Genomic DNA, 22490 nt, shown 5'->3' with positions numbered 1-22490 from the left:
CTGGGGACTATATTCAGTAGTACAGGCAGGTATGAATTAGCTTCCCTGCCCTGGCAAGGCAGCAAAATGGGACCCAAGTCCTGTATGGCTTGTTGTTTGGGGACTCAAATCAGGTAAGAGTGTGCACTGAATTCCCTGGTCAGGTGAGGCCACCAGTTTTGTTGTGCAGATGGGGAAAGCCATGAGCTGTGCTCTCTGTTCAAGTGCCATTTTAAGCAGGGCTGTGTTAGTTTCCCTACCTGGGCACAGCAGGAGAAGCAGCTCTAAAGCTGGTAAAGGTGTTTGTTTTTTGTCTTAACTTAAGCCAACCTGCACCACAAGTTCCTTGGCCAAACAGGGCCACTGGCTTTGCACTGCAGACTATTCTCTCTATCTGCCCATCTCTTGGCTCGAGCATTGCTAGCTTATACAGCCTCCAGCTATTTTCCCCAGCCCTTCTAGTCAGATGGTGCTGACAGACACTCTCCACAGTGAGTAGAGTTTGCCTCCATTTCTTTGCCTGGAAAGGACAGAAAGAGGCCACTCCACAACTCTCCCAATCTTTCCCAAACAGGCTTTCTGATCAGGAGGGGCCTGGGGCTACCCTCAGCCTTGGCTGTTAATTAATCCTCCTGCCTGGGTGTAGCAGAGGAACTCTCCTTGTCTGGTACTGCCTTTGCTCTGGGGGTGATCAGCTCTGCCTGCCTGCCTCTTAGCTTGAGCTTCCAGGTGTTCCCAGCAGCCCTTCTGGTCAGATGGAGCCTGGGAGCCACAGAGTGTGGGGCTATGTTTTAGCTCATTTGACTGGGTGGGATGGGGAGGGGCCACTCCAGGCAACTCTGAGTTTTTTTCAAGCAGTCTTTTCGGTTGGGAGGGGCCAGGAGCTACCCTCAGCCTTGGCTATGAATTCATCCCCCTGCCTGCATATAGCACAGGAACTCTCCGTGCCCAGTATGGGCTTTGCTCCAGGGACAATCAGCTCCTGCCGCCCGCCCCTCAGCTTGAAAATTGCTGGGCTACACAGATTCTAGGTGATCTGCCAGGCCCTCTGGCCAGATGGGGCTGACTGGTAGACACTCTTCCTGGCAGGTGGGGCTGTGACTCAGCTCCTTGCCTGGGCATGGGCAAATCAGGCTCTAGGGCAGGCACAACTCTGTTTGAGGACAGGCAGATGTGCACCCCAAGTTCTCTGATCAGGGTGTACCACTGACTTGACTCTGCAGATGAGAAAAGCCACTAGTTGGGACCACTACTTGGGCACTGCAGGAATGAACTTGGTCTGCTAAGATTCATGTAATGGTTGTTGCAAGCACCTTCCCTCTTCTCCATCAGTCAGATTCCCAGCAGTTGAGCCTCGCAGATTCCCCTGCAATCCCTGTGGAGCGAGAGTGGAGTAGGGGCACCCACAAAGCTACCCACAATGCTGAGGGCCCTGGTTATCTCCCCTGGGCTCTCTTTTCCCAGTGGAGGAACCAGAGGCTCAGGGGAGACCTCTTTGTATGGTGCTGTGCTGACCTGGGGGAGGGGCAGTGCGGTCAGTGTGTACCTGCTTCTCTTACCCTTCTAATGTAGTTTGTCTTGGTCTTTGTGATGCAGGTGGGTGCTTCAGCCTTACCCCCATGTTCTAGGATTCCATCAGTGGTGTCTTGTTCATGAATGGTTGTTGGTTGCTCTTGTGAGGGGGAGTGAAGTCAGGAATGATTATGTCACCATCCTGGTGATGTCATTCTGGGTATCTGATTTTAGGAACAGATGTCCAAGATGAGAAAAGCACCAAGGAAGTGCCAAGAGATTGGACCACAGATCCTTGCTGGATCAATGTCCTCAGCAGCTTTCTTACAAGTGACTATCTCCTATCACTTATCCTGAGCAATATGATGAGGTGATCCTTCAGTCTCATCCGTGAGATGGAGGAAACTTGACTCCATCTATATCAGGATATTTGTGGTTAACTATCCAGCTCGAGAGATGGCCAATTGGGCCACAAGACTCCTCTCTGTTACTTTCCATCTATCGTATGTGGATATCTTTCCCTAATAATTTAAGAGTTCTGTAAACCCAAATGTGAGTCTCTGGAAACCTGCACTTAGATTGGTGTAGGTGTTTTATGCAAGGTTTGGGGTTAGGGAGAAGAGTTAAGCTTGAGATTCCTGAGCTGTCATATTGAATATTATATTGTTTTAATCACGTGAATATGCTATTATAAATTGTGGCAAAACTCTGAAGGTAAGAAGTACAGTGAGATGGTCAAAGAGGAGTGTCGGATTTAGATTAGGAGGGTCAGGGAAGTTTCTTTGAGGAAGAGGCATGTAATCTAAATTAAATGAGGAGAAGGAGTTAGTTAGGTAAAGAATGGAGAAAATAGTGGTATTGGTATCCAGCCCAGCATGGATAAGAACCCCCAGTGATAAATATCTTGGTGACAGAAGGGGAGAAGATGAAGCTGGAGAAACACAGGGACCAGATCATACAGACTCTTGCAGAGCAGGATGAAGATAAGGAATTTTATCGCAAATAAAATGCCATTGAAGGGTTTAATCAGGTGGTTCTTGTTATCAGATTTGTGATTCAACAATATCACACTGTCTTCTGTGTGGTGAATAGTTTGTTGAAGGGTAGGATTGAAAATGATAGGACGTGAGAAACAGTTAGAAGACATTGTATAAATCCAGATAAAGGTTGATACAGGGAGATAACGGTGGCTTGCACTAGAGTGACATATGCAAAAAAAAGAAATTAATGAAAGTCTGAAGATTTTCTGGATGTTGCAATGACTAGTACCTGTACATGGATTTGGTATGTGTATAAAGGGGGTGAAAGTGAGAAGGAATGTGTCTCCCAGTTATCTCCCAGTTTCTGGCGTGAGATATTGGAAAAAAGAAGGTAACATTCAGATATTAGTCAAAACAGTTTCTGTTTATCAGTCTCTGGGGAAGATTTGCTTTGTTTCAGCTTTATTTTTATATTTTATCTCAGCATTCTATAGACACATATTAAAATGAGTAATATTTAAGATTTTTCTTTTCTTTTTAAACACATAGACATCAACCTACACATTGACACACACATTATAGAAATATCTGAACAATCCTAGCAATAGTGAGGATTAATTTCGTTTCTTTCTTCCCTCATACCACTCTATGTACCTCCACCCACTTAATTTCTAGACTCAGGAATATCATTTAGAGTAGTCAAAAGAACATAGAATGTCCAAATCAATTTATGGTCTTGGAGGAATTACTAAATTAAGAACAACATCAGTAAGTAAAACATAACTCATTAGTAACTCCCATACTGTGAGGACTTAAAATAACCAAATATATAACATTTACTGTAAGTTTTATTAGAAAATAGCAAGAATAATTTATAATGCTAATCTAGTAAGGTTCTTATTAATTTTGATGATATTTAATCAAAAATTTAAGGAAAGGTTTCTCTTTAAACAAAAGTAAATGTTTTGATATGCTTTGCATATTGAGTGTGATTTTGACTTGAAAGGGGTACATTTCTTGATTTTATCACTCAAGAAAAGAAATTTGAGAAATATGAAGGAAGCCAAACAAATCCCTTAATAGCCTTGTGATATTCTTTAGCCATATACTTTCCACATTTTTAAGTCAACTATACTAAAAACTGAATAACAAAGCTAATTGGAAAATTATAAGTAATGAGTCAAGGTATAACTTTCAATGGCCCATAACAGAATAGCACATGGGATTTACCATTATATATACTCAAATAGGTTCAGACTCACTCTTTAAAGGATGCCATGGAGTTTTTATGAGGACATGTTCTGCTATATGTTAGGATGTCTATCATGAAGAAGCCTGTATGTAGAAGTGAGTCATCTCCCCCGTAAAAACTGGAAGTGTGATTTTGGTGTTACCAATTTATTTTTATCTCAGTATAATTAAAAACATGTCTCAACATATTAGTCAGGATAGGCTATGATATGCCACAGTAACAAGTTTGTCTTGAAAGTGTAATGATACAAACAACAAGGATTTATATTATTCACACTGCATCATGTCCAACAAAGGTTGCTAGGGGATGGAGTGCTCAAACCACATAGTCATAGAATGACGTAGGTTGACAGAAACACCATTATCTCAACATGAGGCCTCCATTGAAAAAGCTGGAGGGCTGCACACTAGCTTTTAAGTGCTTCAGACTGTAACAAAAATAAAAATATTAAATATAAATTTTGAAAAATATAACAATCCTTGTTTAGAAGTCATTTTGTAGCCCTAAAATATTTATTATTAAGACAAAATAATAATTTCACAGAAGAAGCTCATAAATTTTTACCAACGATCCATTTTATTTATTTTTTTGTGAGGAAGATCGGCCTTGAGCTAACATCTGCCAACTCTCCTCTTTTTGCTGAGGAAGACTGGCCCTGGGCTAACATCCATGCCCATCATCCTCTACTTTACATGGGACACCTCCACAGCATGGCTTGACAAGCCGTGCGTCGGTGTGTGCCTGGGATCTGAACCGGCAAACCCTGGGCTGCTGCAGCGGAGCACACACAATTAACCACTTGCGCCACCGGGCCTGCCCCCCAATGATCCATTTTAAAAATTAACTTGGAGAGACTCACTTCTGGAATAGAGGTATGAGGAGCTCTACAGATCCATTCCCCAATAAAACAACCATAACTGTTGAAAATTATTTATTTATTTATTTTTGTGAGGAAGATTGGCCCTGAGCTAACATCTGCCAATCCTCCTCTTTTTTGTTGAGGAAGACTGGCGCTGGGCTAACATCCATGCCCATCTTCCTCTACTTTATATGGGACACTGCCACAGCATGGCTTCACAAGTGGTGCATTGGTGCACACCTGGGATCTGAACCTGCAAACCATGGGCCGCCGCAGTGGAAAGCGCGCACTTAACCACTTGCGCCCCCAGGCCAGCGCTGAAAATTATTTAAAAAACGTTTTAAGTCTCTGGAAATTGTCTTAAAGGCATACAAAAAATAAAGAAGTATTAATTTAAGAAAATATACTAAATCTCAGTAAGAACAATGAGTCTGTGGCACTTGAGCCACAGTATGCTTTCTTTCTTTCCCAAATCAGTGTGATGGAAGCTCCACTCTGAGCACTGTGACCAAGAACAGAACTCCCTTTCCTATCAGCTCCCAGTTAAGGAATATGGTATCTCATTGGGAGGGGCAGGCCACCAGCAATTCACATTCCCTCTATCTCTGAATTACATAAGCTAAATTTCTGGTGAGTACAGATAAGAGGTTGAGAGTTCACTTCCTCCATGCCACCCTACACCATTTATAGGGTGGAGGCTCTACCCTGGTCATGGATGGCTAAAATTACTGAGGCCCTGATCACTCTCATTCTAGCTTGTGCAACACGGGTTCCATGCTAGAAAAAGCGAGCTGAGGAGACAAGCTACTACCCCCACATCCTGTACCATGCTTTTAAAGCAGGGATGTCACTCCCAACCCAAGCTCTGAAACAATGGCTCAGAGATTTGGGGCAGGGGAAGAGGAAGTCCTAAGAACAGAGAGCTCAAAAACTCTCCCAAAAGGAATTGATAACGTTTGAAACAGAGTGTGGGGAAGTTCAAGCCTAAGGGCACTCTCAAAAACAATGGAGATTGTGGTGTAAGCAATTAAAAAAAAACAAGACTGATAGCTCTATGAGAGCAACAAACTAAACTGTATGTCTTCTGTGGTTTACCAGAGAGAATCAGTGGAAGAGGTAACTAAAAAGAACTCTCCTAGAGTCAGAACAAACCTTGAAGACTGGCCTGAAAAATTACCCTTGCAAATACTGAATTTATAACTGGATCCAGTTAAATACTGGAGCAGATTATGGAAGGCTTTTGGAATTGTTAAAAACAATAGATTAATCAGCTGGCAATTAGTAGAGCCTCACAGCTGGGTGTGATACCAAATCAAGCAGACAGCTTAACAAAGATCAGGGAAAGAGACAGAGAGTCCTGCCAGAAACACTGTCATCCAGGGCAACTGTTCACATGCCTAAAACTGCACCATCTGAGGAACAGCTGTGGGAAAAATAGACTTCAATAAAATGATCCAGGCAAGTCACTAAGCAAAAAGAATGAAGAAAAATTAACACAGCTTCAGAGAAATCAAATTTAAAAATGAAATAAAAATTAATGAAATCTAAAATAGAAAAGCAATAGAGAAAATAAACCCCCAAATTAATTCTTCATACACACCAACAAAACTGACAAATTTTAGATACACTGACCAAGCAAAAAAGAGAGAAAATTAAAATTACTAAAATCAGAAAAGCAAGAGGAGACATTACTACTGAACTTACAAATATCAAACAATTACAAAGGAATATTATTAACAACTGTATGGTAACAAATTATGTAGGCATAATGGACAAATTCCTAGAAAGGTACAAACTTCAGAAACTGACTCAAGAAGAAATAGAAAACTTAAATAGATTATAATTAAAGAAATTTAATTAATATTAACTTTTAAAAACTATCCATAAAGAAAAGTCCAGGCCAAGATGGCTTCCTTGGTGAATTCTAATGAGCATTTAATGAAGAATTAATACCAATTCTTTCAAAACTCTTCCTAAAGGTAGAATAAGAGGGGATACTCAGCAACTCATTCTATGAGGCCAGTTCTCTCCAATACAAAAATGAGGCAAAGACATCACTAGACAAGAAAATTACAGACCACTATCTTTATGAATAGAAGGTTAAAAAAAAAAACTCAACAGGGGCCAGCCTGGTTACATAGTGGTTATTTTCGCACACTCCGCCTCGGTGGCCTGGTGTTCATGGGTTCAGATCCCAGGCGCCGACCTACACACTGCTCATCAAGCCATGGTGTGGTGGCAACCCATGTACCAAGTAGAGGAAGATTGGCACAGATGTTAGCTTAGGGACCATCTTCCTCAACAAAAAGAGGAAGATTGGCAATGGATGTCAGCTCAGGGCCAATCTTCCTCACACACACACAAAAACTCAACAAAATACTAGTAAACAAACAGCAACATATAAAAAGAATTATATACCATGACTAAGTGGGATTTCCCCATGTATGCAAGATTGGTTTAACATTTGAAAATTAATAAACATAATAAACCCTAGCAATAGAATAGAGGGAAAAAAAGACATGATCATCTCAATAGATCAGGAAAAAAAGCATTTGACAAATCAACAACTTTACATGATAAAAACATACAAAAATGAGGAAATTTTCAAATTTCAACAACAAAAAAATGAAAATTCCTCAACCTCATAAATGGCACCTATGAATAACCTTCAGTTAACATTATACTTACTTGTGAAAGATAGAATACTGTCCCCCTATGATCAGGAACAAAACTAGAATGTCAGCTCTCACTATTTCTTTTCAACATTGTACTCAAGTTTTTAGCCATGGCAATTAGGCAAGAACTTGAAGTAAAGTCCATCCATACTAGAAAGAGAGAAGTAACTCTGTCTCTGTTTGTAGATGACATGGTCTAGCATATAGAAAATCCTAAGTAAGCCACTAAAAAACAAAACTAATAAATGAGCACAGCAAATTTTCTGGTTACAAGATCAGTACAGATCTATTAATAGTATTTCAATATACTTGCAATAAACAATATGAACAAGAAATTAAGAAAACAGTCACATTTACAATAGATCAAAGAAAATTGGGAAAAAAAGGTGAAACTTTATACTTTGAAATCTACAAGGCATTATTGGAAAATTTAAAGAAGAACTAAATGAATGAAAAGACATTCTGTGTTCATGAAATGGAAAATTTCATATTGTTAAAATGTTAATACTCTACATATTGATCTACAGATTCAAAACAATCTCTGTCAACACCTCATCAGTCTAGAAATTCAAGGTAAATAGAATAACCAAAAATCAATAACCAATATCAATAACCAAGATAACCAATATCTTGGAAAAAAAAAAGAAAAGTTGGAGGACTCACTTCTTCATTTCAAAATTTACTGCAAAACTACAGCAAACAAGATTGTGTGGTACTGGCATAAGTATAGGCATATAGATCAATGGAATAGAATTGACAGTCCAGAAATAAACCCACACATCTATGGTCAGTTGATTTTAAATAGAGTGCCAAGATCATTCAATGGGAAAAGAACAGTTTTTTCAACATGTAACTGGGACAACCACATGTAAAAGAATAAAATTGGACTGCTATCCCACATCATATATAAAAATTAACTCAAAATAGATCAATACCTCTATATATGAGCTGAAACTCTGAGGCTCTTAAAGAAAACAGGGATGAATATTCATGACTGTATTAGGCAATGGTTTCTTGGATATGATTTCAAAAGCGCTAACGACAAAAGACAAACTATATAAATTTGACTTCATTAAAATTAAAAATGTTTGTACTTCCAAGGACACCATTGAGAGAGTGAAAAGACAATTAATAAAACGGGAGAAAATATTTGCAAATCGTATATACAGTGATAGAGCTGTATCTAGAATATATAGATAACTCTTACAATTCAGTAATAAAAAGACAACTTAATTGAAAAATAGGCAAAGGATTTTTTTTAAATTTTTTGTTTATTGCAGTAACATTGGTTTATAACATTGTATAAGTTTCAGGTGTACATCTTTATACTTCTATTTCTGCATAGATTACATCACGTTCACCACCCAGATACTAATTACAACCCATCACCACACACATGTGCCGAATTATCCCTTTCACCCTCCTGCCTCCCCCCTTCCCCTCTGGTAACTACCAATCCAATCTCTGTCTCTATGTGTTTGTTTATTGTTGTTATTATCTGCTACTTAATGAAGGAAATCATATGGTATTTGACCTTCTCCCTCTGACTTATTTCACTTTGCGTAATACCCTCAATGTCCATCCATGTTGTCACAAATGGCTGGATTTCATCGTTTCTTATGGCTGAGTAGTATTCCATTGTGTATATACCACATCTTCTTTATCCATTCGTCCCTTGATGGGCACTTAGGTTGCTTCCAAGTCTTGGCTATTGTTTAAATAGACATTTCTATGAAGAATATATACAAGTGGCCAATAAGCACCTGAAAAGATACTCAACATAGTGAGTCATTAGGGGAATATAAATCAAAACTCAGTGAGATACCACTTGATACTCACTAGGATGGCTATAATAAAAATACAGATAACAACAAGTGTTTGTGAAGATGTTGAGGAATTGGAACCTTCACACATTGCTGATGAGAATCTAAAATGGTGCAGGTGCCTTGGAAAACAGTTTAACTGTTCCTCAGAAGGTTAACATAAAAGTTACCATATGACCCAGCAGTTCTGCTCCTAGATATACACCCAAGAGAAACGAAAACATACCCCCACACAAAAACCTGTACACAAATCTTCATAGTGACATTATTCATAATAGCCTAGGGCCGGCCCCTGGCTTAGCGGTTAAGTGCACGTGCTCTGCTACTGGCGGCCCGGGGTTCAGATCCCAGGCGCGCACCGATGCACCACTTCTACGGCCATGCTGAGGCCGGGTCCCACATACAGCAACGAGAAGGATGTGCAACTATGACGTACAACTATCTACTGGAGCTTTTGTGGGGGGGGGGAAGTTTACAATAGCCTAAAAGTGGAAATAAGCCAAATGTCCTTCTTCAAATGAATAGATATATTTGACCATAAAAAAATGACATAGTGATAAATGCTAGTACATGAATGGACCTTTAAAACATTATGCTAAATGAAACAAGTCAGTCACAAAAGAACATATTTAATTCCAATTATATGAAATATCCAGCATATGTAAATCTACAGAGAAAGAAAGTAGATTAGTGGTTGCCTAGGATTGGAGGCAAGAGTTGGGGAGAAATAAAAAGTGATTGCTAATGAATGTGGGTTTTCTTCTGGGGAGGATAAAAATATTCTTAAATTGATTGTGGTGATGGCTGCACAACTCTGTGAATATAATAAAAAATACTGAATTGTATACTATAAATATGTGAATTATATATTATATGAACTATAACTAAATAAAGCTGCTTTGAAAACAAAAAAATTTTTTGAGGATATATGAGGATTGATAAAAGAAAGAATTTGGTAAAGACATTATTTTCTTTATAAGTTATGACCAAAATCTGGAATTAATTTGTGATAGTTGCAGGTGACAAGGGAAAAGGCAAAAGCCCTTGGAGAAAGGAGAAAACAAAAGCAGAAATAACTTCAAATGTAAAATAATTGCAACAAATAAAAATGGATTATCTTCATGATAAAAATATAGAAAATTATAGTAGATTAGAATAAAAAATAATATCCTATGATATGTTATTTATAATGAACATATTTAAAAGAAAATGATACTAAAATATTGGAAATAAAAACATAAGAAAAGTTTCACCTGGTAAATATGAAGTAAAACTTTGAAAATTGATATCAGACAGAATAGAATTTAAAGCATAAAAATATCATGACTTCTATGTCACATAGTATGAGGATATATAAAGCAACAACCTATGAACTACAGAAAGAAATTTAAAAGTAACTATTGAACTTGTATTTTTTAATATCTCCTCTAGGCTACAGGCATCTTTGGTAAAGTAACAGATTAAGTAATCAAAAAATAAGCTAATATGTAGAAGATTTGAATTTATGCAATGATTAAGCTTGATTTCTTATGTACGTGTGTGTGTGTGTATTTATCCAACATTAGGCTCTACAAATCCAGAATACAAATTTTTTTTCTCGTACTTATGAAATAGGAAAATATGCCACAAACTAAACTGTACCAATGTGTTAATATATAGTCATGTGTCACTTAACGACGAAGATAAGTTATGGGACCACTCTTGTATATGCCATCTGTTGTGACCAAAACGTTACGTGGCACATGACTGTATTATAAAACATCATATACATATGAAGATTGAACACACAATATAATAACATTAGTAATAAAAAACTGAAAAGATTTAAAAAATATTAAGTATATTTTAGCAAAACACACATATATTAAAATACTAAAACAAAACAAAACACCCCTAGGTTTAAAGATATATCACAAGAAAAGCTATGAAATGCCTACAGCTGGGTAATCATAAAGACATTGAGTGTCATTGATGGTGAGATGCAACTTCATAACTTCGTCAATAAGATAAACATTTCCAGCTGTGAATATGTTTATAAGAAAAAGATGAAAGAGTTTAAATAAATAAGCTGATTGTTTAGCTCTAGAATCTATAAAAATTACAATACAAACAAAAACAGAAGGTACAGTAAAGATAAGGACAGAAATAATGAAAATTTTAAAAACATACAATTATCTAAAACTAATAGCAATGACTTTATAAACCCAAAAGCTGGTTTTTTGAAGAACCTAATACACCATGAAAATCTTTGACAACATTACTTCAGAAAAATCAAACATGAAAAAAGTTCAATGAACATTCAGAAATAAGTACAAGCTATAAATTAATGGTATAAAAATTTACAGAATATTAAAAATCTAGTTGAATTAAATATATTTCTGTAAAAATATAAAATGCTAAAATTGTGCCAAAGAATGGAAATTAGAATAGAAAAATAACATAAATAAAATTGAAATGCTACTCAGAAACATCTTTGCAGTCAATACCTACCTACCAATAGTTTTATGTGTTCTACCAAATTTGCAGTAGCATATAACTTTCATTTCATATAATTTTGTTAAAAAACAGAATAACAGGGAAAGCTGCCCAACAATGTTATAGACCTAGTACAAGCATGCAAACAAATTCAGATAAATGTAATTCAAATCATAGGCAATTATGTCTATGGATTTAAAACTTCTAGGTGAATAGTAGCTGATTGTATAAAATAGTATATAAAAATAATTCATCATGATTAGGAAAGGTTTGATTCAGGAATGCCATTTCTGAAATTGAAAGTACAAATGAGGTTCGTACTTTCAAAAATGAAGCAACGTGATTGAAGTCAAATAGACTAAATTTTTAAAAAATCATCTAAATATCAGTAGAAACAGAAAGGCACTTGAAAAGTTTCTAAATGTTTGTGATTAAAGAATAAATAAGCCTATGAAACAACATGGGAGAACCTTAAATGCGTATTGCTAACTGAAAGAAGCCAGTCTGAAAAGGCTACATACTGTACGATTCCAACAAGATGACATCCTGGAAAAGACAAACCCTAGGAAGAGTAAAAGGATTAGTGGTTGCCAGAAGTTCATAGAGAGAGGCCCAGGGATGAATGGGTAGAGCACAGAGGATTTTTAGGGCAGTGAAATTGTTCTGTATGACACTATAATGGTGGATACATAAACTTATTCATTTGTTAAAACCCATAGAACTATACAACACAAAGAGTGAAACCTAATGTAAATTATAGGACTTAGTTAATAATAATGTATCAATGTTGGTTCATCAATTGTAATGAATGCACTATACTAAAGCAAGTTGTTAATATAGGGGAAACTGTTTGGAGGGGAAAGGGGCTATATGAGAACCCCAAAATAAAGCAGAATACATGTTCTTCTCAAGTGCACATGGAATATTCTATAGGATAGAACTTATGTTAGGCAGCAAAACAAATTTCAATAAAATTAAAAAGAACGAAATCATACAAAGTATCTTCTCTGACTGAGGTGAATGAAGCTAAAAATCAGTAACAAGGAAAACTGGAAAATTCACATATATGTGGAAATTAAAAAACCCACTCTGAAACAATAGGCCAAAGAAGAAATCACAAGAGAAATTAGAAAGTGCTTTGAACTGAAATAAAAAGAAAACACAACATATGAAAACTTATAGAATGCAGAGAAAGCAGTGCTTAGATGGAAATTTATAGCTTTTACTGCCTACATAAGAAAAAAAAGAAGTATCTCATATCAGTAACCTGACTTTCCACCTTAAGAAACTAGAAATAGTAGAGCAAACTAAACCCAAAGTTAGCAGAAAGAAAGAAATAATAGAGATTATAGTGGAGATAAATGAAATGAAGAATAGAAAAAACAATGAAAAGAATCAATGAAACCAAAAGCTGGTTTTTTGAAATGATCAATAAAATTAACAAACTTTTAGCTAGACTAAGTAAAAAAGAGAGATTAAAATTACTAAAATCAGAAATGAATGTGGGGACATTGCTACTGACCTTACAGAAATAAAAAGGATTTTAAGAGAAAAATATGAAAAATTGTAGGGCAGCAAAATTAGATATAAATAGATATACAGTTAGATATATAAATTAATTTATATAAATTATATAAATTATATAATTAATTAATATAAATATAAACTAATATAAAATTAGATTTGAAAAATCTAGATAACCTAGATTAAATGGACAAATTCCTAGAAACACAAAACAATCAAAATTGACTTAAGAAGAAATAGAAAATCTAAGTAGACCTATAACTAGTAAAGAGATTGAATGAGTAATCAAAAACATGCCAGCAAAGAAAAGCCCAAGCCCAGATGGCTTTTCTGGTGAATTCTACCAAACATTTAAAGAATTAACACTAATACTTCTCAAACTCTTCAAAAGTAGACAAGGAGAGAACACTTCCTAACTCACTCTTGTGAGTTAGGCTTTGTTACCAAAGCCAGACAAAGACCTCACAGGACAAGAAAACTATAGACCAATAACCTTTATGAATATAGATGCAAAAATCCTCAACAAAATACTAGCAAACTGAATCTAGCAGCATATTAAAAGGATTATACTTCATGAGCAAATAGAATTTATCTTAGGACTCCAAGGGTGGTTCAACATATGAAAATCAATGTAATATAGCACATTTGTATAATGAAGAAAAAAACACATGACCATCTCAAGTGATGCACAAAAAAGATTTGACAAAATTCAACACACTTTCATGATAAAAATTATTGAACAAACTAGGAATAAAATGTGAATTTGTTAACATGGTGAAGAGCATTTATAAAAAAAACTCACAGCTAACACCATATCCAATGGTGAAAGACTGAAAACTTTCCCTATAAGAGCAGGAAAAAGGCAAGAATGCCTGTTTTTGCCACTCTGGTCAGAATTGTACTGGAAGTCCTAGTGAGAGGAATTAGAGGAAAAAAAAAAAAAAGAAATGTATCCAATCGGAAATGAAGAATTAATACTATTTCTATTCACAGATGGCGGGAGCTTATATATAGAAAATGCTAAAGAATCCACACACAAAAAACCCAGAAACTATTAGAGCTAATAAATAAATTCAGCAAAGTTGCAAGATACAAATGAACATACAAAAACCAGTTGTATTTCTATACAAAAGAAATGAACAACTGAAAAGAAAACTAAAAAAAAAAAAAATCAATTTACAATAACATCACAAAGAATAAACTACATAGGAATAAATTTAGCCATGGAGGTGTGAGACTTGCATACTAAAAGGTACAAAGAAATTCTAAAAGATCTAAATAAATGGAAAGACATTCCTATTCATGGATTGGAAGATTTAATATTGCTAAGATGGTAATACTCTCTGAAGAGATCTACACCTTAAATGCAATCCATATCAAATTTCCACTGGCTTTTTGTTGCAGAAATGGAACATATTTTCCTAAAACTCATATGAAATTACAAGCGTTCCTGTGATGGTTATTTTATATGCCTACTTGACTGCGCCATGGATGCCCAGATATTTGGTCAAACATTCTTCTGGGTGTTTCTGTGAGGGTGTTTTTGAGTAAGATTAACATTTAAATTGGTAGACTGAGTAAAGTGGATTGTCCTCCATAATGTGGGTGGGCTTCATCTAATCAGTTGAAGACCTGAATAAAACCAAAAGATGACCATCCCCAAATAAGAGGAAATTCCTCCTGCAAGACTGCCTTCAAAATGATACATCAGCTTCTTCCTGCCTTTGGATTCAAACTGAAACATCTTTTCCTGCATCTAAAGCCTGTTCAGACTGAACATATATTACCAGCTTTCCTGGTACTCAGCCCTTCAGGCTCAGACCGGAACTACACTGTTGGCTCTCCTGGGTCGCCAGCTTACCAACTCACCCTGCAGATCTTGGGACTTGTCAGTCTCCATAATCATGTGAGACAATTCCATATAGGTAGGTAGACAGACTGAAAGACTAATATACATATATCCTATTGGTTTTGTTTTTCTGGAGAACCAAGACTAATACAGACCTCAAATAACCAAAACAATCTTGAGAAGGCAGAACAAAGTTGGAGGAGTCACAGTTCCTGGTTTCAGAATTTACCGCAAAGCTACAGTAATCAAGACTGTGGTACTGGCATAAGGATAGACACATAGATCAATGAAATTGAACTGAGAGTCCAGAAATAAACCCATATGTCTATGGTCAGTTGATTTTCAACAAGGCTGCTGAAACTATTCAATGGAAAAAAGAATAGTCTTTTCAGCATACGGTGCTGGGACTACTACATAGCCATGAGCAGAAGAATGAAATTGGGCCTGCACCTCACACTATATATAAAAATTAACTCAAAATGAATCAAAGACCTAAATATAAGAATTAATACTATAAAACTCTTGGCAGAAAACACAGTGGGAAAACTTTGTGACCTTTGATTTGGCAATAGATTCTTACATTCCATTATTAATTTAAAAAGAACTGCCATATATGTAATAGTGAGTCAATAAAAGCCAAGAAAGACCTTTCCATTTATTCAAATGTCCCTAGATTGGATTTTTGAGACTTTTATGTATGTTTCTTGATAATTGATTTAAAAATCATTAGTAAGCCTAAGAACTCCTTAAAGGAAATGAATAAATTATATGAGTATTAATATGAGTTATGGAGCAGGAGACGTGGAGAAGGACCTGGCTTCCATAGTTGTATCAGACAGGGTTCTCCAGAGAAACAGAACCAGTAAGATATATATAGAGATAGAGAAAGATATTTATTATGAGGGATGGGCTCACAAGATCATGGAGGCTGAGAAGTAGTTTTGTCTTAGCTCAGGCTGCTATAATGAAATACCATAAACTGGGTGGCTTTGATGGTTAACTTTATGTGTCAATTCGACTGGGCTAAGGGATACCCAGATAGCTGGTAAAACAGTATTTCTGAGTGAGTCTGTAAGGATATTTTCAGGAGATTAGCATTTGAACTGGTGGACTGAGTAAAGCACATGTCCTTCCCCAATGTGGCTGGGCATCATCTAATCCACTGAGGGTCTGAATAGAACAAAAAGGTGGAAGAAGGGCAAATTTGCTCTCTGTCCTAGAGCTGGAACATCCATATTCTCCTGTACTCAGACATGGGTGCTCATGGTTTTGGGACTTTTGGACTCGGTCTGTGTCTAGATTTATTTTTTTGTATGTCCACTTATTCCAGTACCATTTGTTGAAAAAAATTATCTTTGCTCCACTGTATTGCCTTTGCTCCTTCGTCAAAGATTAGTTGACTGAATTTGTGTGGATCTATTTCTGGGGTCTCTTTTCTTTTCCATTGATCTATTTGTCTGTTCTTTTACCAATACCACACTGTCTTGATTCCTGTAGCTGTACAGTATATCCTGAAGTCTGGTAGTGTCAGTCCTCCAAGGTTTTTCTTCTCCTTCAATATCGTGTTGGCTATTCTGAGTCTTTTGCCTCTCATATAAACTTTAGAATCAGTGTGTTGATATCCACAAAATAACTTGCTGGGATTCTGACTGGGATTGCATTGAATCTATGGATCAAGTTGGGAAGAACCGACATCCTGACAATATTGAGTGTCTTCCTCCCATGAACATTAAATATCTCTTTAATTTATTTAGTTCCTTTTGTTCATCAGAGTTTTATAGTTTTCCTCATATAGATCTTGTTCATATTTTATTAGATTTATACCTATTTCCTATTGGGTGGATACCAATGTAAATGGTATTGTGGTTTTAATTTCAAATTCTACTTCTTCATTGCCTGCATATAGGACAGTTATTGACTTTTGTATATTAACTTTGTATTGTGCAACCCTATGATAATTGCTTATTAGTTCCGGGAGTTTTTTTTGTTGATTCTTTCAGATTTATTACGTAGACGGTCATGTCGTCTGTGAACAAAGACAGTTTTATCTTTCTTCCCAACCTGTATACCTTTTATTTCCTTTTATTATTACATTAGCTAGAACTTCCAGTATGATGTTGAAAAACAGTGGAGAGAGAATACATCCTTGCCTTGTTCCTGATCTTACAGGGAAAGCTTCCAGTTTCTCACCATTAAGTATGGTTAGCTATAGTTTTTTGGTAGATATTCTTTATCAAGTTGAGGAAGTTCACCTGTATTCCTATTTTACTGAAATTTTTTTTCATGAAGGGAGGGCTAGGTTTTGTCAAATGCTTTTTCTGCATCTATTGATATGATCATGTGATTTTTCTTCTTTAGCCTGTTGATATGATGGATTACAGAAATTGATTTTTGAATATTGAACCAGCCTTGCATATCTGGAATATATTCCACTTTGTTATGGTGTATAATGCTTTTTATACATTTTTGGATTCAATTTGCTAATATTTTGTTGAGGATTTTTGCACTTATGCTAGTAAGAGAGATATTGGTCTGTAGTTCTCTTTTCTTGTAATGTCTTTGTCCGGTTTTGGTATTAGGGTAATGCTGGCATCATAGAACGAGTTCAAAAGTATTCTCTCTTTTTTCTTCTAAAAGTGATTGTGAAGAATTGGGATAATTACTTCCTTAAATGTTTGGTAAAAAAACACCCATAAACCCATCTGGGCCTGGTGCTTTCTGTTTTGGAAAGTTATTATTGATTCAACCTCTTTAGTAGATATAGGCCTATTCAGATTGTCTATTTAATGTGAGTTTTGGCAGGTTGTGTCTTTCAAGGTTTTGGTCCCTTTCACCTAGGTTATCAAATTTGTGGGCATAGAATTGTTCATGATTTTCTTTTATTATTGTTTTAATGTCCATGACATCTGTAGTGATGTTCCTTCTTTCATTTTTGATATTAGTAATTTGTGTCTTTTCTCTTTTTTTCTTAGTCTGGATGGAGGATAATAGACTTTATTGATCTTTTCAGAGAGCCAGCTTTTTGTTTGTTGATTTTTCTGTATTGATTTCCTGTTTTCAATTTCATTGATTTCTGTTCTACTTGTCATTATTTCTTTTCTTCTGTTTACTTTGGGTTTAACTTGCTCTTCTTTCTGTAGTTTTCTAAGGTGGAAACTTAGATGATTGATGTTATGTCTTTTTTCTTTTCTAATATATACATTCAATGCTATAAATTTCACTCCAAGTACTGCTATCATTGCATCCTACAAATTTTGATAAGTTGTATTTTCATTTTAATTTAGTTCAAAATATTTTTTAACTTCTCCAGAGAGTTCTTCTTTCACATATGTATTATTTAGAAATATGATGTTTTATCTCTAAGTATTTTGGGATTTTGCAGCTATCTTTCTGTTACTGATTTTAGTTTAATTCCACTGCGGTCTGAGAACAGACAATTTATGATTTCTATTCTTTTAAATTTGTGAAGGTATGTTTTATGGCCCAGAATATGGTCTATCTTGGTGAATGTTCCATGCGAACTTGAGAAGAATATGTATTCTGCTGTTAGATAAAGTAGTCTATAAATACCTGTTATATCCAGTTGATTGATGGTGTTGTTAAGTTCAACTATGACCTTAATGATTTTCTGCCTACTGGATGTGTCCATTTATAATGGAGGGGTGTTGAAGTCTCCAACTATCCTAGTGGACTCATCTATTTCTCCTTGCAGTTCTATTAGTTTATGTCTCATTTATTTTGATGCTCTGTTGTTAGGTGCATACACATTTAAGGATTGTTATGTCTTCTTGGGGACTTGACCCTTTTATCATTATGTAATGCTTCTCTTTGTCCCTAATAACTTCCCTTGGTCTGAAATCTACTCTGTCTGAAGTTAATATAGCTTTTCCTGTTTTCTTCTGATTAGTGTTAGCATGGTATATCTTTATCTATCCATTTACTTTTGATCTACATGTGTCTTTATATTTAAAGTGGGTTTCTTCTAGTCAGTATATAGTTGGATCTTATTTCTTGATTCACTTTGACAATCTCTGTCTTTTAGTTGGTGCATTTAGACTAATGATGTTTAAAATGATTATTGACATAATCGGATTAATATCTACTATATTTATTACTGTTTTCTATTTGTTGCCATTGTTCTTTTTTTCTATTTTTGTCTTCCACTCCTTTTTTGCCTTCGGTGGTTTTAATCGAGGAATTTTATATGATTTCATGTTCTCTCCTTTATTAGTATATTAGTTATACTGTTTTTTCTTTACTTTTTTCAGTGGTTGCCCTAGAGTTTGCAATATACATTTACAACTGATTCAAGTCCATTTTCAAATAACATTATATCACTTCACAGGTAGTATGAGTACTGTATAATAACAAAATAATTTTAATTTCTCCCTCCCATTCCTTGTATTATTGCTATCATTCATTTCATGTATACATATGTACATAAGCATATATAATCGAATACTTTGTTGCTATTATTATTTTGAATAAACTGTTATGTGAGATTAAGTGAAAATAAAAGAGAAAATTTTGTTTTTCTTATTTTCACTTATTCCTCCTCTGATGCTTTTCCTTTATGTAGATCTGAGTTTCTGACCTTTATCATTTTCCTTCTCTCTAAAAATTTATTTTAACATTTCTTGCAAGGCAGATATACTGGCAATAAATTTCCTCAATTTTTGTTTATCTGAAAAAGTTTTATTTCTCCTTCACTTTTGAAGGATAATTTTGCAGTGCACAGAATTCTAGGTTGATGGTTTTTTTTCTCTCAACACTTTAAATATTTTACTACACTCTGTTCTCGCATCCATGATTTGAGGAGAAGTTGAATGTTATTCTTATCTTTGTTCCTCTATAGGGAAGGTGTTTTTCTCTTTAGGCTTCTTCCTGAATTTTTTTCTTTATCTTTGATTTTCTGTAGTGTAAAAATGATATGCCTAGGTGTAGATTTGTTATTTTTTTGGTTTTGGGATTTTTTTGCATTTATTCTGCTTTTGTGTTCTCTGAGCTTCTTGGATCTGTGGTTTGGTGTCTGACACTAACTTAGGGAAATTCTCAGTCATTATTTTTTCAAATATTTCTTCTACTCCTTTCTCTCTTCTCCTTCTGAAATTCCCATTACACATATGTTTTGCCTTTTGTAATTGTCCAACAGTTATCAAATATTCTGTTCTAATTTTGCAGTCTTTTCCATCTATGCTTTTCAGTTTTGGCAATTTCTGTTGAGATACCCTCAAGCTCAGAGAGTCTTTCCTCAGCCATGTTCTGTCTACTATAAACCCATCAAAGGCATTCTGCGTTTTTGTTATAGTGTTTTTGATCTCTAGCATTTCTTTTTGGTTCTTTCTTAGAGTTTCTCTCTCTCTGCTTACATTGTCCATCTGTTTCTGCTTGCTATCTTCTTTATCCGTGAGAGCCTTTAGCATCTTAGTCACAGTTGTTTTAAATTTCTGGTCTAATAATTCCAACATTGCTGCCATATCTGAGTCTGGTTCTGCTGCTTGCTCTGTCTCTTCAAACTGTGTTTTTTACCTCTTAGTGTGTCTTAAAATTTTCTCTTGATAGCTGAAAATGATGTATTTGGTAAATGGAACTGCTATAAATAGCTGTTTAGTAAAGTGGTGGTGAGGTGTGTGAGGAGGAGAAACATTCTATAGTTCTATGAGTTGGTCTCGGCCACCTCAGCCTTTTAGTGAGCCTGTGCCTCTGGACTGTGAACTCACACATGCTTCTTAATCCCTTCTCCTCTGCCTCTTTCAGTGCAACAAGATGGCTAGCGTGGGCTGGAATTGGGTATTTCCCTGCCCCACCCCACCCCGGTCAGTTAGTTTCTGAGAAAACCCCAGCAAGTTAGGCTTTGGTTAAATAGTCTCTCCTGAGGGCAGACATATTAAGAATAACAGAATGCTCTTATCTGTTTCAAAATGGTTTTTTCCCCTCCCTCTGCTGGAAGCAGGAGGCGATATCTCTCTGACACTCACTTTGAGAACCTGGTTGAGCTCCTGGAGGTAAAATTTACAAAGTTTGGGGACTCCTGATGACTGGGTTCCCCTGGAGTTTCTATCTCCTAGATTTGTCCAAACTGAGCATCCAGTAATTGGTCAGTATAGTTAAGTTTTCCTATCCTGGCACTCGTTCCTCAGGAAGTTTGTGCGTGTGGTAAGTCATGATTCTTTGTATTTGCCTGTTGGTCTCCAATTTGGGGGGCAGAGGTTGCCCTGTGACCTCACTTCTCTGATGGGTCTAAGAAGAATTATTGATTTTTCAGTTTTTTCAGCTTTTTACTTATTATTTAAGATGGGGTGTCAATTTCCAGCTTCTTATATGCCAGACTAGAAGGTGGAAGACAGTTCAAGGGCTTTTAATCTCTTGTTTATATGTGTATACTACCCTTCTAACTTTTATCTGGCTGCTTTTACCTTACCATTTAAATCATTTAATCAAATTAATGTTCCTACAAGTCCATGTCATTTGCTATCAGTCCTTAGTGAATTACAACAGATATCAGAGGAAATTAAACACTTTTGTGTTGTGTATTCAAGATCATTACTCATGGGGCTTTATCTTAGCCATCCACCTCTATCTCAGAGTACTCTCTATTGCTCATACTGTGGCCCCATGTATAATATCTCCTTCCTCCTCAGCAAAGAGTATCCTACTTTTTATTTGAGATGTGTTTAATTATTCATTGAAATATTTCTGTACTTGCTCCAGGGAATAATAGCCTTCTCTTTCTGGCTATATATTCTCTATCTTTTCTCACTTCATAGATATGTATGTATGCACACATGATGTAGCTCTCTTTCTCTCTTCCTCTCTCTTTTTCTGTATACACACAGACACATTTTATTGACTCTTAAGTTTATTTATGAATGAATATCTTTACAGCAATGTTTTAAATCTTTTTTACAAGAGTAATTTTGGATGACATTCATTAATTCAGCAAATATTCACCAAGGCCTTATTGTTTGCCTGACACTAAATTACACATTGAAAATACAATGGTGAAGAAAACAGATAAAATCTGTATCTTGGGAGTTTATAATCTAGTAAGGTTTGAAAAACTTCTCTATCTTATAAAATAACCTCTTTATAAACCCATGTTATACGACTTGTCACTCTGTCTCTTGCCCCGTCACACTACAATTTGTCCTAAATACTGCTTCAGACCTAAATTTTATAAAGCATAGTTCTGAGCACTAATTTTACCAATTAAAAACCTTTAGTAGCTCTCTCTATCTTGATAATTGAAGAATTATCTCAGCAAGGTCTCAACAGCATATTCCTAACTTGCCTTTCTAGGCATATCTCATTAGACTGTGGGTTCTACAAGGAAAAGAATTAAATTACACACTCAATCATGTTTTTCATCTTACTTGGCTGGTGAATGACTGTTTCCTATTTCTTTCTATATGTTCTGATTTCTAATCTAATGCTGCCCCCTCCAATTGGAATACCTCCTTTATCAACTTAAAGTGTTAAGTTCTATCTTAAGTGCTAGCTCCTCTATAAAATGTGTGTTGATCCCTATCTGAAACCAAAAGTAATACTTATTTCATCTAAAT

This window comes from Diceros bicornis, chromosome 2 (genome assembly GCF_020826845.1).
Source record: "Diceros bicornis minor isolate mBicDic1 chromosome 2, mDicBic1.mat.cur, whole genome shotgun sequence".
Taxonomy (NCBI): domain Eukaryota; kingdom Metazoa; phylum Chordata; class Mammalia; order Perissodactyla; family Rhinocerotidae; genus Diceros; species Diceros bicornis.
The sequence above is the reverse complement of the archived record's forward strand: the minus strand, read 5'-3'. Positions refer to the sequence as shown.